Source organism: Peromyscus leucopus, chromosome 8a (genome assembly GCF_004664715.2).
Source record: "Peromyscus leucopus breed LL Stock chromosome 8a, UCI_PerLeu_2.1, whole genome shotgun sequence".
Taxonomy (NCBI): domain Eukaryota; kingdom Metazoa; phylum Chordata; class Mammalia; order Rodentia; family Cricetidae; genus Peromyscus; species Peromyscus leucopus.
In genome coordinates this window covers 45,509,409-45,523,098 of record NC_051085.1, presented here as the reverse complement: position 1 = coordinate 45,523,098, position 13,690 = coordinate 45,509,409, and the positions used below count along the sequence as shown (strand labels likewise).

General features: G+C 45.0%; 1 protein-coding gene across 1 annotated transcript in view; it reads right to left on the bottom strand.

The window, feature by feature from the left end:
• Tiam2 (TIAM Rac1 associated GEF 2) overlaps nt 1-13,690 on the bottom strand; it is a 213,185-nt gene that overhangs the window by 189,309 nt on the left and 10,186 nt on the right. The gene's annotated exons all lie outside the window — the stretch shown is intronic.

Genomic DNA, 13,690 nt, shown 5'->3' with positions numbered 1-13,690 from the left:
GGAAGTGTGTCTGTCAACTGGTAATGGTTGAACTTTGACCGGGTGCCTTGGAGATTATTCTAGAACATTGCACATGGTGATCTGTAACCAATTAGTGGGTTGTAAAATCAGTTTGGTGGGGCATTACAAGTATTTTTAAAAGGAGCTGAACAAGGGACTTTAGTTGGGTTGGAATAGTGTGTGCACTGGGTCACATGTTAGTAAAGCATACTGGCTCCAGTTATAAACACACATGTATTTATACTACACCCACATGCTGGCAATATTTTTTTAATTCTATCCTAAAATAAATTTGGAAAAAAAGACTAATCTATCTATAATACAGAAGAAAAAAATCGGGGCCCTATGGAGAATGTAAATGATGTAGTAAGAAAAAAATAATTATAGCAGTTTCCCCAAAATAATCTAAAATGAAATTGCTATTTGACCCAGCAGTGCGCTTCTTGGTAAATAGCAAAAGAATTAAAATACGGGCTCCTGATGAGATATTTGCACACTCATGTTCACAGCTACCCTGCTCACAACCGCAAACGTGTACCTTACCATGTCTACTTCTTCCCAGGCATGACGGAGAAACGGGGCTCCCATCCTCACCTGCTCTTTGATAGCTTCTCAATGATTCCTGAACCCTAAAACCAAGAGCCTCACTTCAGACTTCTGTAAGCAATAACTGAAAATAAAAATCAGCGGCCGGGCGGTGGTGGTGCACCCCTTTAATCCCAGCACTAGGGAGGCAGAGCCAGGCAGATCTCTGTGAGTTCGAGGCCAGCCTGGGCTACCAAGTAAGTTCCAGGAAAGGCGCAAAGCTACACAGAGAAACCCTGTCTCAAAAAAACAAATATATATATATATATATATATATATATACATATATATATATATATATATCTCAGCGGCATCTCCTCACTCCAAGGAGCCCACATGTAACCTGGTCCTTCACTCTGTCTATACACACCCGCTTACACACACACACAGACTGCACAAGGTTTTACACCTAAAGACAGCTCAGAAATGGCCTTTTCATCTACCATTTTTCCATGTCTCCCATCCTTCCAATCTCCCTCCTCCCAAACAACATAGACATTCTTTTGTAGGTACAAAAACAAAACATTACATGTCTCTTCATTCTTTTCTCCCAGAATCCTTCCAGTTCAGGTGGTACCAAAATCCAAGATATAGACATGCTACATTTTATCCAATGGTCCCACTGTGTGAAGTATTAAACAATCCTTAAGAGTTCCTGATTCTTTTTTCCTACAATCGACACTGCAGCAAATAATCTTCTACGATTCAATCACATACAGCTGCTTTGACTTCTACAGGCTGGGATGTCAGGGGAGAAAAATCACCAGGTCAAAAGCCAAGTACATTTGAAATTTTCACAGACTGAGCTAGACGTCTCTCTCAAATGGCTGGAAGCGAGGCTGGAAGACTTCTTTCTGGGAGAGGCGGTAACAAAGTTTCAATGTTGTGTCAGTCTTGATGGCCTGATACACATGAACTCTGCGAGCTCCTCCCCACCTCTCAACCTGCTCGACGGTCTGGGGAAACCATTCTCTCACAGATCCGTTTCTGTTTCCCATCCTTTCAACTACCGGAGTTGAGCATCTACCATGTCTACTTCTGTCTTGTTCTCCTCTAATATTCGTGCGTGCATGCATGTGTGCATGCATGCATGTGTGCATGTGTGTATGTATACAGAAAGTACACAGAGAGGTCAGAACTCGACTCAGGTGCCTCCCTCAATGGCTCTCCACCTTGATGTTTGAGGCAGGGTCTCTCTCTGACCCTGGATCTCACTGACTGACTACACTGGCTGGCCAGCGAGCCCCAGGGATCTACTAGTCTTGGCCCTCAGAGTGCCCAGGTGACAGAGGCACTCAGCTTTTTTCGAGTTTGGGGAATCAGGTTCTTTACTGACTGAGCCCTCTTCCCAAGTCCTCTCCTGCTACTGTTTTACGTGGGTTTAGGTCTGATGATGAATCTAAATCTACACATGCAGCTGAGACTTCTCTCAAGCGCCAGATTCCTAACTGCTCATGAACAGTTCTTAATGTAGTGACACCTCAGACTCATTCAGATCAAACCCAAATTCTCTGTCAAGCTCTGAACTGATTCCCCCAATTATTTAAGATTTTTAAATTCTGTGTGTGTGTGTGTGTGTGTGTGTGTGTGTGTGTGTATGTGCACATGAGTGCTTGAATCTGTGGACTCCAGAAGGGGGCGCTGGATCCCTGGAGCTCAGGTTACAAGGTGGTTGTGAGTTAGCTAACATAGGTACTGGGGACTTTGTTCTGGTCATCAGCAAAGCTGCACATGCTCTTAACCACAGAACCATCTTTCCAGCCCCCTCCTCCAATTCTTCCATCACAAAAGCAGCAACATTACCAAAGACACCCAAGTTTGCATCCCCTGCATCACCGTTTACTTCTCCTAACCCAAACCAGCCAGTGCCAGTCCAAACAGTTCTTACTTGTCTCTTTTATCCATATGGTGCACACTCCCCTCACAGATAACTGGGCCCAGGGTAACAATCCAGCTTGTCCCTCAAGCTCCAGGATACAGTTAGCTCTGTGGTACAACTCCACCCCAGCAAGGAAAACTATACCCAGACATCAGAATTCCACTTCTCTGTGTGTTCATATGTGTGTGGATGTGTGCATGCTGCACAAGTATGTGCATGTTCCTTTGGAGGTCAGAGTTCAACATCAGGTATCTGTCTTCCTTTATTGCTTTCCTTCCCTTTCTTCCTCATCTTATTCTTTTGTTTCAATTGATTCATTTTGAGCAGAGGGTCACATATGTGCCAGGACATGCATGTGGAGATCAGAGAACAAGTCATTGGAACTGGTCCTTCCCTTCCACTGTGCGGGTTCCAGAGATCAAACTCAGGTCATCAGACTTGATGGAGAAGTCTTTACCTTCTCAGTCACCTCATCAGCTCCCCGCCTCTACTGACCATTTTGAGGCAGAGTCTCTCATTGAGCCCAGAGCTCATCAATTCAGCTAGGCTGGCTGGTCAGTGAGCTCCAGGAATCTGCCTGTCTCTGCCTCCACAGAGCCAGGATTACAGATGCGGGTGCTTGACTTTTCATTTGAGTGCTGGGGATCCAAACTTGGGTCTTCACATTTGAATGGCAGCCATCTTCTCTAGCCCCCTAAACCACACTTTCTAAGCTCTGTTCTGATCTATACTTCTGACTTCTTGACTCAGAACCCCTTTGTACTCCAAAGGCAGCAAGAACGCACCTGTTTGGTATGTTTGAACTCTGAGAAGGATTCACAGAGAACACAGAGCACATAAGGTAAATAGATGCTGACTGGGATTGCCTCTGCTACTCTGGACCTACCCAGCTAAGGAAATGTCTTCCTTTCAGTTATAAAAACAGAGAGCATTTACAAAAGAGATCATAATATAGAATAGCAAGAACCTACCATAAGGTATATTGGTACACATTCAGGAAACGACCAAACACAGAAGAGCATCCCACACTCATGCCAACTACGCAGAATCATTTTGCATCCCTTATCTATCTCATGATGAGTTTCATGATCAGATATAAACAGCCAGCATTAAAATCCAGCAAAGCAATAGATAGCTTGTTCATTGTTGTATAATATACATGATAATGAAAAATAATCACAGTGTAAACTAGATAAAATGTGCAGGGGCTGAGGGCAGGGCTGGGCTCAATGACAGAGCATTTTTCTAGCATGTGTAAGACCCTGGGTTCTGTCCCCAGTGTGAGAAGCAGATGAGACAACACAGAAACTAGAAGACTGCCTCTTCAGTAATTTGAAAAAGGAACAGCGGAAATGACTACTTCGTCAGCATGTGGTGGCTTTGAAACTTTAACCTGCTCAACTGAAAGAAAATTGGGAAGAAAAGACCAGGTCAGCACACCTCAGAGAAGGCAAACACCGACTCCGTAATCAGGATGTAGGAAAGAAGGGATGAAAAAATATTTTTGAGAGACAAAGATTTAATAAAAATGGGGCATGAATATGATTCGCAAGAGACTGGTAAAAAATAGATTGTGTGGACATTAGCGCAGGAAAACGTGCATTTCTTCCTTAGTCTTTGCCTGGTTTTCTCCTGGGAGATTCTACAATGCAGTGACCGGTCACAGTTCAGGACGGGCAGGTGACGAATATGAACGTACGTGTGACTCTCGGGCAGCACCCTCAGTGCTTTCCGGGCCAGCAGCCCTGGTTCCAATTGCACTGACCGAACACAGAGGAAAGCCTGTGAGGGCTCTTCCAGCACTCGGAGCCGGGCCTCTTCTGACGGAAACTGTCAACCATCCATCATCCTGGCTAATGGTAGGATGCGGTGTCACAGATCATTTAAACAGCTGTCGGAGCTGCACAGCCCTTCAGACTCCATATGGCCTGGGTAAGACACACATGTGCTCTCAGCCCCTTCCCCCTCCAGAGAACAAGCTGGGAGGAATGACGTTAAGTCAGACACACTGGGACTCGGTCCCAGATCTGTGCTACAATATGCTCCTCTACGACATCCCCGTCTCTCAGCAGAGGGGACCATTCATTTGAAATGCCATGCCAATGTGCCTTGTGACATGCCCGCCACACAGGCAAAGCACCACGAATCCCCAGACTCCAAATGCTCCAAAATGTGAAACTTCACAAACACCAACAAGGCTCTCAGAGGGCTGTTGGATTTCGTACGGCCTTATCAAGAAAACAAGGGACTTTGGATGACTGCAGACCCCAAATCCAGCCGTCACGCAGGAGCAATGAGCACCAACGAGTAGGTCAGGCTCAGACAAGGTCTGTCGTCCACACCAGGTAAGTATATGAGAAGCTGGAAGAGAAGCCATGGAAGACTAAGCCTTGCTGGGCAAGAGAAGTGATCCTCTCATCTCCATTCTTCAAAGTGAATCCAAACTCACACTGTCCCCTCTGTACTTCATGATTCTAATATACCAGGGCATCCAAATGTTACAATAGAAGACTTTAAAAAGGGATGGGGAGGTGTATGTGTGAGGAGAACGTATCATAGTGCCAGAGAGACTATTCTAGAGCTAATTCTGTAAAGCTAATTTTATACATATAACAGCATCATGAATTATAACTGTGTCTGGTCAGTGGTTTATCGCTGTTTTAATCTGCTCCCCACCCAGGCCAAAGGTAGAATGTTTTTCCTAAGACTGCTTACTTTGAACCAGAAGCCAATAGAGGGGAGGGGGGATCAAAATACAATAAGGATCTTCATCCCTTCCTGCTCTGCGAACATCCTTTGGCTTAGTAAACCCTCACACTAAAAACAGGATGGGAAAAAAAATACAGCCGCTGAGCCAGGTGTCACGGTCACACCTGTCCTCCCAGCATGCAAGAGGCTGAGGAAGGAAGACCACGAGGTCAGTGACACCCTGGGCTATGGGTGAGGTCAAACCCAAGCAACCCAATGAATGAGACCCTGTCTCAAAAAATAAATTGAAGCTAATCAATACCAGCCGGGCCAATCTGCACAGAACTATAATTTTAGCTACTTGGCAGGCTACAGCAAAAAGATCACAAGGTCAAGGCCAGCTCAGGCTACAGAGGGAGTTCAAGGGCAGCTTATACTATTAATGAGTCCTCTTTAAAAATAAAAAGCTGCGAATGGGACAGTGATGTAGCTCAGCCGGGTAGAATTTGCCCGGCATATGCAATACAGCAATTCCAGCCCTAGTACCAGCCCTTCCCCAAAGGGGCCCTAAAGGGAGGAGCTGAACACTATGGGGGAGACATGGCAAGAAATGGGACTAGAAATACGATGTTTACAAGAACCTAGCCTTGAGGAAAGAGCACCTCTTTGAAATCGTGGGTCCTGCTCAAACACTTTATGGTTCTTATTAAACGCCCCCTCTTCTTTCTACAAAGAAAACCCATGAGTATCAGCCTGGGTATATTTACAACACTCCCCTTGGAAAATGCCCAAGGTCTACATTTGGTTTTAAAAGATGGTTCTTCCTACATGGCAGCTATCTCCAAAGGCCAAGACACACATTGCAGAGAAGTCCAGCCTCTCGTTAACATTTTCCAAGCATACAGTAGCTTTGCGCCATTGGCGCCCACCACAGTCCTTCCCAAAGCACCCAAAGGCTGCCAACTTCCCTGTGCATTTACAAGAATTCTTGAAAAAAAAAAAAAAGCATCTCTTTGCAGAAGAATTCCACTTTTGCTGGGATGGCCATCAAAAGTTTACTGTCTCCCCACAGACAGTTGACTGGTTTTTAGTGACTTGGCCGAATATCAAAAGAGCTGCAATTAAATGGAATTGTGAGGGACAGATGAGGTATTAAAACAGAGGGTTATCCCTATGGAACTAAAATCATGCTTACCACATGTTCAAGTTGCATACCCCGCCCAGCGTAAATGGTCCTCAGACACACCTCTCAGGAGAAAAAGTAGGTCAACGTAACTCCCTGCAGTGTTCACTGAGACAAGATTCCCAGTGCAGAATGGAGCCGGGCTGAAGCAACGGTCCAGGTTGTCCAAAATAAAAGCCTCACGCTCGATGACTTTTATAGGAGACAAAGTTGAGAACCCACAGGGATCACAAACCAGTGTGTCTGCAAAAGCTGAAACACACTAGGAGCACAAAGGCTCTACAGCTTGGACCTAAGGAAGAAAACTAATCCACACTAGATGATGTCCTATCCTAAAGAGCTAACTCCGGAATTCCCATGTACCCCCTAATGACAGGTTCACCTTAAAAATAGGAACCACTGGCTGGGAGGTGGTGGCACATGCCTTTAATACCAGCACTCAGGGAGGCAGAGGCAGGCAGATGTCTGTGAGTTTGAGGCCAGCCTGGTCTACAGAGCGAGATCCAGGACAGGCACCAAAACTACACGGAGAAACCCTGTCTCGAAAAAACACAAAACAAACAACAAAAAAAAAAAAAAAAAATAGGAACCATTTGATACCATTTCATGGGTCAGAGGGCTCGCCCATGACTAACAAGGCCTGAAGAGACAGTTCCTGAATTGAATCAGTGTTGGCACCTCTTCCCAAGGCTTAAGAAAAACCTGTTGGGTATATGATTGCAAGAGAAGCTCTCAGGAGGACGGCGAGATCGGAGCAATCCTGGACTACATGGCAAGAGCTGACAGGAGAGAATAGGGGGGAGGAAGGTGGAGGCAGAAGCAGAAAGGGAGAGGGACAGGGAGGGAGATCTAGAAAAGAAAAGGAGAAATGAAAAGAAACCAACTGGGAGCTGAAGAGATGGCTCAGTGGTTGAGAGCACTGGCTGCTTTTCCAGGGGACCTGGGTTCAATTCCCAGCACCCACATGGCAGTTCACAACTGTCTGTAACTCTAGTTCCAGGGGATCTAACATCCTCACACAGACATATATGCAGGCAAAACCCCAATGTACATTAAAGAAAGAAAGAAAGAAAGAAAGAAAGAAAGAAAGAAAGAAAGAAAGAAAGAAAGAAAGAAAGAAAGAAAGAAAGAAAGAAAGAAAGAAAGAAAAGAAACAAAACCAACTGCTGGTTTATATATATGGACACATGTCCCAGATCCTCAGTCCATCATCTCAAGATAAATGTCACCCAGGACAAAGTTGGTCACCTGTGAGTCACAGGGTAGCTGTAGTATTTCCGTGGATTTGCTATTCTAACACAACTGTAAAAATGTTAAGGTTGTCATGGAGATCTCTGAGGATGTGGCTCGAATTCCTACCAAGCACACATTCTTACCGTAGATGCATCTACAGTCATTGCCTAGGAACACCACGGGAATGGGGCAAACAAACTTCTGGAGGGTCTGCTGCCGCGCAGGGTGACGACATGATTCATCTCAGTGACCTCATACAAGGCCTTTGCCCCCAAGAGCGCATCTCCTCATCTGTGCTGTGGCACCAAAAACCAACCAGACCATCAGCCTTCCCTGTCATTACTTAAGATAGCCAAGGAGGAGGGCTGGGGTGATGCCTCAGTGGGTAAGGGGCGTTGTTGTGCAAGCACAAGGACTTGGGTTCGATCCTCAGTACCCATGCAAAAACGTCAAGTATAAAGGAATAAAGGATTTTTTTTTAGGCTAGCCTGGGCTACATAGTAGGACTCTGTCTCCAGAGAAGGAAAAAAAGAAGGAGGAAAAACACATTACCTGGGAGAGGCTTGCTGTAGCATAAATATACGTGTTTTGGAAGAGCTCCCAAGGTGAGCAAGATGCACTCTCCTAGCCTGGGAACTTCTGCTGCAGCTAAGCTCTGGTCAACTCTACACAGCCTCCAGAGATGTGGCCGGGAGATGCCTACACAGACGCAGAATTCTCAGTGTCCAACTCTGGTGGGCAAAACCTGATCAATGGTGTAACTTGGACACCCATATCTCGTGTGTCAACTTGGAGAAGTTTTTTTTTTGTTTTTTTGTTTTTTTTTTTTTTTGAGATGTAGTATTCAAATTGGTTATCTTTGGCCAAGGCAGATCATCCCCCATAGGGAGCAATCGGTAGACTACAGGTAAAATGGTGAACGGAACAGAAAGACAGCCTCCCCGGGCACGGGGGGGGGGGGGGGGGGGCTCCGTTAACAGATATCCTCAGGCTTCAGCTGCACCTGCAGTCTCCTGGGCTCCACATGCTGCCCACACTGCAGATGCTGGACTTCTCAGACTCCACAACTCTCCGCTGAGTCAGGTCTTCGACGGGCTGGAGTGCAGTGGTACAGGCTTTCCCACGTGGCTTCAATTCCCAGTCCTACGAGAAGGGGGAAGTCCTTCCCACATAAGCACGTACATGCTCCCTATTGGTTCTACTTCTCTGGACGTCCCAATACACTGTGAGAGAGTAAGCTTCATTTTTGAAAGAATAATAGTTATCCTGATTATATGCAATACATTTAGATGCTTCCATTCCATATTATTCCATATTGTTATTCCATTCCATGTTATTTCATATTGTGCATTTTCCTAAGGTGGATATTTCTAAAAGACAGAAGTCATTGGAATGGGTTTTTTTTTTTGTTTTTTTGTTTTTTTTTTTTGTTAGAGGCTAGCCTGGGCTACATAGTAGGACTCTGTCTCAAAAAGAAAAATAAGCTCTACACACACACAACACACACACACACACACACACACACACAAAATTTATGACCTGCTTAACTAATTTGCCAACGATGGCTCACATTTACAAACTTACACAACTTTAAAGGGCTGGAGGGAGATCTCAGCAGTGAGGAGTATTTGCTGCTCTTGCAGAGGACCCAGGTTCAATTCCCAACACCTACATGGCAACTCACAGCCATCTATAACTCCACTTCCAGGAAATCAGGTACTCCCTTTCTGGCCTCTGTAGAAACCAGGCACTCATGTAGTACACTTACATACATGCAACCCAAACACGCACACACATATAATAACAGTTTTATTATTAAAAACAACAGTATAGATGGGTAAGTGCAAGCTTGACAACCTGAATTCAATCCCCCAAACTCACAGTGGAAAGAACTTGTGAAAAGATACCCCATGGCGTGTACCCACCCACATTCACATACCAGTATTAGAGAGAGAGAGAGAGAACAAAATAAATAAGGACTGGAGAGAAGGGTCAGTAGGTAAGAATGCTTGCTGCACAAGAATCAGAGTTCAGATCCCAGACCCACATCACAGCTGCCCATGTGCCTATAACCCCAGTGCTGGGGGTTGGATACAGGAGAATTGGCTGGCCACTAGCTTAGCTCCAGGGTCAGTGATAGAGCAGGAGACCTGATGTCCTCCTCTGGACTTTCCCAGCAGTGACTCACAGCAGGTCCAAGAGATGAGAATACATGACTGCAGACCGCTCATCTACAAATGGTGTGTGTGTGTGTGTGTGTGTGTGTGTGTGTGTGTGTGTGTACACGCACATGCACACATATGTATAAAACCTCCTCTAGGGGGCTGGAGAGATGGCTCAGAGGTTAAGAGCACCAACTGCTCTCCCAGAGGTCCTGAGTTCAATTCCCAGCACCCACATGGTGGCTCACAACCATCTGTAATGAGAGCTGGCACCCTCTCCTGTATACATAATAAATAAATTAATTAATTAAAAAAAAACTCCTCTAATGGCTCAGAAGTGGGGAATGTGAGAGCCAGTGAATGGGGTAGTGTGGACACGCTCTTGAGCTCAGACAGGCTGTGGTTACTTGCAAAAAGACCTGGACAAGGTCGGGCCCATCAACATCTTGTGATGGGAGAAGGAGAGACTCTTCCCTTCCTGGGGATCTGTAGGCAACTGACGGGTGATGGAGGCGGGAGAGACATTTTCCTCAGCGGTATAGCCACTGTGGTGCCTGTCCTCGCCTGTGCGCCCTCTACGCCACCCTACTGACACACACTGGGTCACAACAACCAAAAAAAAAGGTATCAAGATAGAAAGGCAGGTAGTTGGGGAAAGAAAAACAGTGGGAGGAGCCCGGAGAGGCCAGCGGGGGTGTGGCTATGATTACAGTGCATTATTACAGTTCAGAACGTCATGATTAAACTCATGGTGTATCATTAATACATGCGCATGGACCCGTCTTGTTCAATGAGCTTGGAGAGTTTCTTCAGTGACTTCAAGTAAAATTCACCGGTTTGAAAAAAATAATAATATGAGGAGATGGGCGTGGGAGGAGGGGAGGGAGGGGGAACTGAGGTTGCCATGTAAAATGAAAAAAAAATTAAATAAATCAAAGAAAACATAATAATATAACCGGATGGACTTTGAAGGTAACATTTGTTTCTTTTAAACAATTAATAAAACATCATATTTATTTATACTGTAATAGATAGTATAAGTAGTATTCTTACACGAAAAGGTGGATTACATTGCTTCTAGGAAGTGTTTCGGCTCAAACAATTTGCAGGGAATCCTCATGTCTCCTAAGCACACTGGGTTGGGGAAAGAAAGGCCTCTCCATCTTAGCTCACAGTAGAGTCTCCTCCAATGAACAGACTTGCTCCACAGGTCGTCCATCCCTCTAGATAACATCGTCAGTGTGAACAAAGGCCGAACAAGGAATACACTATGAAGTTCTTATTGCCTTTACTAATTCCCAAGATACACTAATAAAGGCAGGAGAGGCAGTGTCCACCTGCTACCCTCACACAAGGGAGGCTAACACAGCATGATCCTGAGTTCAAAGCCAGCCTGAGGTGTGAAGCAAGGTCCAGGCCAGCCCAAGAAACATGACGAAAACCTGTTTCGGGAAAACAATAGAAATTTTCCATTGAAAAAAATCTAAAATATTTCCCAGCATTTTTATATAAGTCTCATAACACAATCTTGTAGTTCTTAAGTGTGGAAAAAAATCTGAAAGATTGTGGTATCTAGTCTTTAATCAGCTTCTACGGAGGAGACCACGAAAGTAGGTTGTGTACGTATAGGGGCATGTGTACATGAGTGTGCATGTGCAGTGTGTATGCGCACATGTTCATGTGTATTACATGCACATAGAGGCCAGAGGTTGATGTCTGGTGTCTAAATTGTTCTTCACCTTAGTTTTTGAGACAGGGATTCATACCAAACCTAAAGCTCACTGACTGGGCAAAGCTGGATGGACAGTGAGCCCAAGGTATGCTCCCTCTGCCCGGTTCCACCCACCCCAGCACTGGGATTAGAAACACGGGCCACCATGCTCAGCTTTTAACATGGGTACCAGGGATTCAAACTTGGGTCCTGTTGCTTGCAAGGCAAGTACTTTACTGAAAAAGCCATCTTACTGACCTTGAAGCAAGTCGTTTAACTAACCAGAGAAAGGCAAGTTTTCTTTCTGTGAAATGGTTTGAATTAGATGATTTCTAAAGTATCTGTTGTTCCAAACTGCAGGCCAGCACATGGGATTCATTAAAATTACACAGGATCGTCATGACTTGGGACCACAGCCTTTCACAGACATATGTATCTGTGAACAAGACACATTCTCTCTGAATATCACTGTGGTTTATAGTTAAAATATTTGTAGTGGCATCTGCAGTACACAGGTAGCTGTAACCTATAAATTACATTTTGAAATTATTAAAAATATAAATGTGTAGAGGGATGCCTTTAGACAATGGAAAATTGCACAAGGTGTTATTTAATGCTGACGGTAGCGTGTGTGTACCCACTCGTTGATAGATTCGCTGCAAACTCCTGGTGTTAGCTGTCGACTCAGTATGCTCCAAGCTTCAGTGAATTTTCTAACTAATCAGATTTTTCAGGCCATCAAAATTCAGGCAGCTTTTCAAAAAGTGCCACAATGCAATGACATCTCTCCTCCGCAGACATCAAGACTTCGGCAACATAAAACTTGTTTCCCAGCCCAACATTACTGGACTAATGACGGGCAGACCGAGTGACAATTCTTTCAAGATAGGTCATTTTAAAACTCTAAATGCATGGGAGGCTGAAGTAGAGGCGAGCAAACTTCCTTATGCCCATATCCTTTACAAAATGGGTCCTCACTGAAGAGGCAAAAAGGCTTGTCACGACAAAGCACATGTTCCTAAAGAGACAACACTGTTTCTAAATGTCTCTCACTGTCGACACATTATATTAACACACAGATTCTTTTTTTAGAGACCAGATGTATCTCATTAAAAATAGCGTGGGGAAAAAAACTGTCTGCTAAACTACAAATCAACCAACAGTGCCAGCACTACATGCTGATCTTTGCCTACACAGCCTACTGATGAAGCGAAGTGATGGCCAGTCTTGGGGTTTCTGTTGCTGCACAGAGCCACCATGACCACAGCAACTCTTATAAAGGAAAATATTTCATTGAGGTGGTAGCTTACAGTTTCAGAGGTTCAGTCCATTATCATCATGGCCGGGAGCGTGGCGGCTGGGAGTATGGCGGCATGCAGGTAGACATGGTGCTGGAGAATTCTACATCTTTTTTTTTTAAAGATTTATTTATTTATTATGTATACAATATTCTGCCTGCATGTATCCCTGCAGGCCGGAAGAAGGCGCCAGATCTCATTACAGATGGTTGTGAGCCACCATGTGGTTGCTGGGAATTGAACTCAGGACCTTTGGAAGAGTAAGCAGTGCTCTTAACTTCTGAGCCATCTCTCCAGCCCGAATTCTACATCTTGATCCACAGGCAACAGGAACTGAACAGAGACACTGGGTGCAGCCTAAGCATATATGAGACCTCAAAGCCCACCTCCACAGTGACATTCTTCCTCCAACAACACCACACCTACTCCAACAAGGCCACACCTCCTAATAGTGCCACTCCCTTTGGGGGCCATTTTCTTCAAACCACCACATGGCCTAAAACTCCATCACCCAGCTCTGCAAAATTAATTTATATGGCTGGGTCTTCATAATGCTATACAAGCCATTCCACACAGATATCACGAAAGGAAATAGATGCAGAAGAGACCTGGGCTTTGTCTCCACACTCCCCATCCAAGGGGCGGCCCTAAGACACAGCTCACATTTGTTATATATTTTTTCTTTTTTGCTGTTGTTGAGACAGTCTCACTATATAGGCATAGCTGACTCATAACTTAGTATAAACTGGCCTCAAGCTTGTAGTAGTTCTCCTGTCTCTGTCTCCCCAAGCCCTAGGGTTACAGGTATAGTCATTGCACGCACCAGACAGATCCCAGGACTTCACCCTGAACCTCCTGAATTATAACATGAGAAAGAGCTGGAAGAAGTCACATCTTAACAGGCTCGTGGAGGATACCAACCGTTATCTCCAGTTTGAGAACCCCAATGGC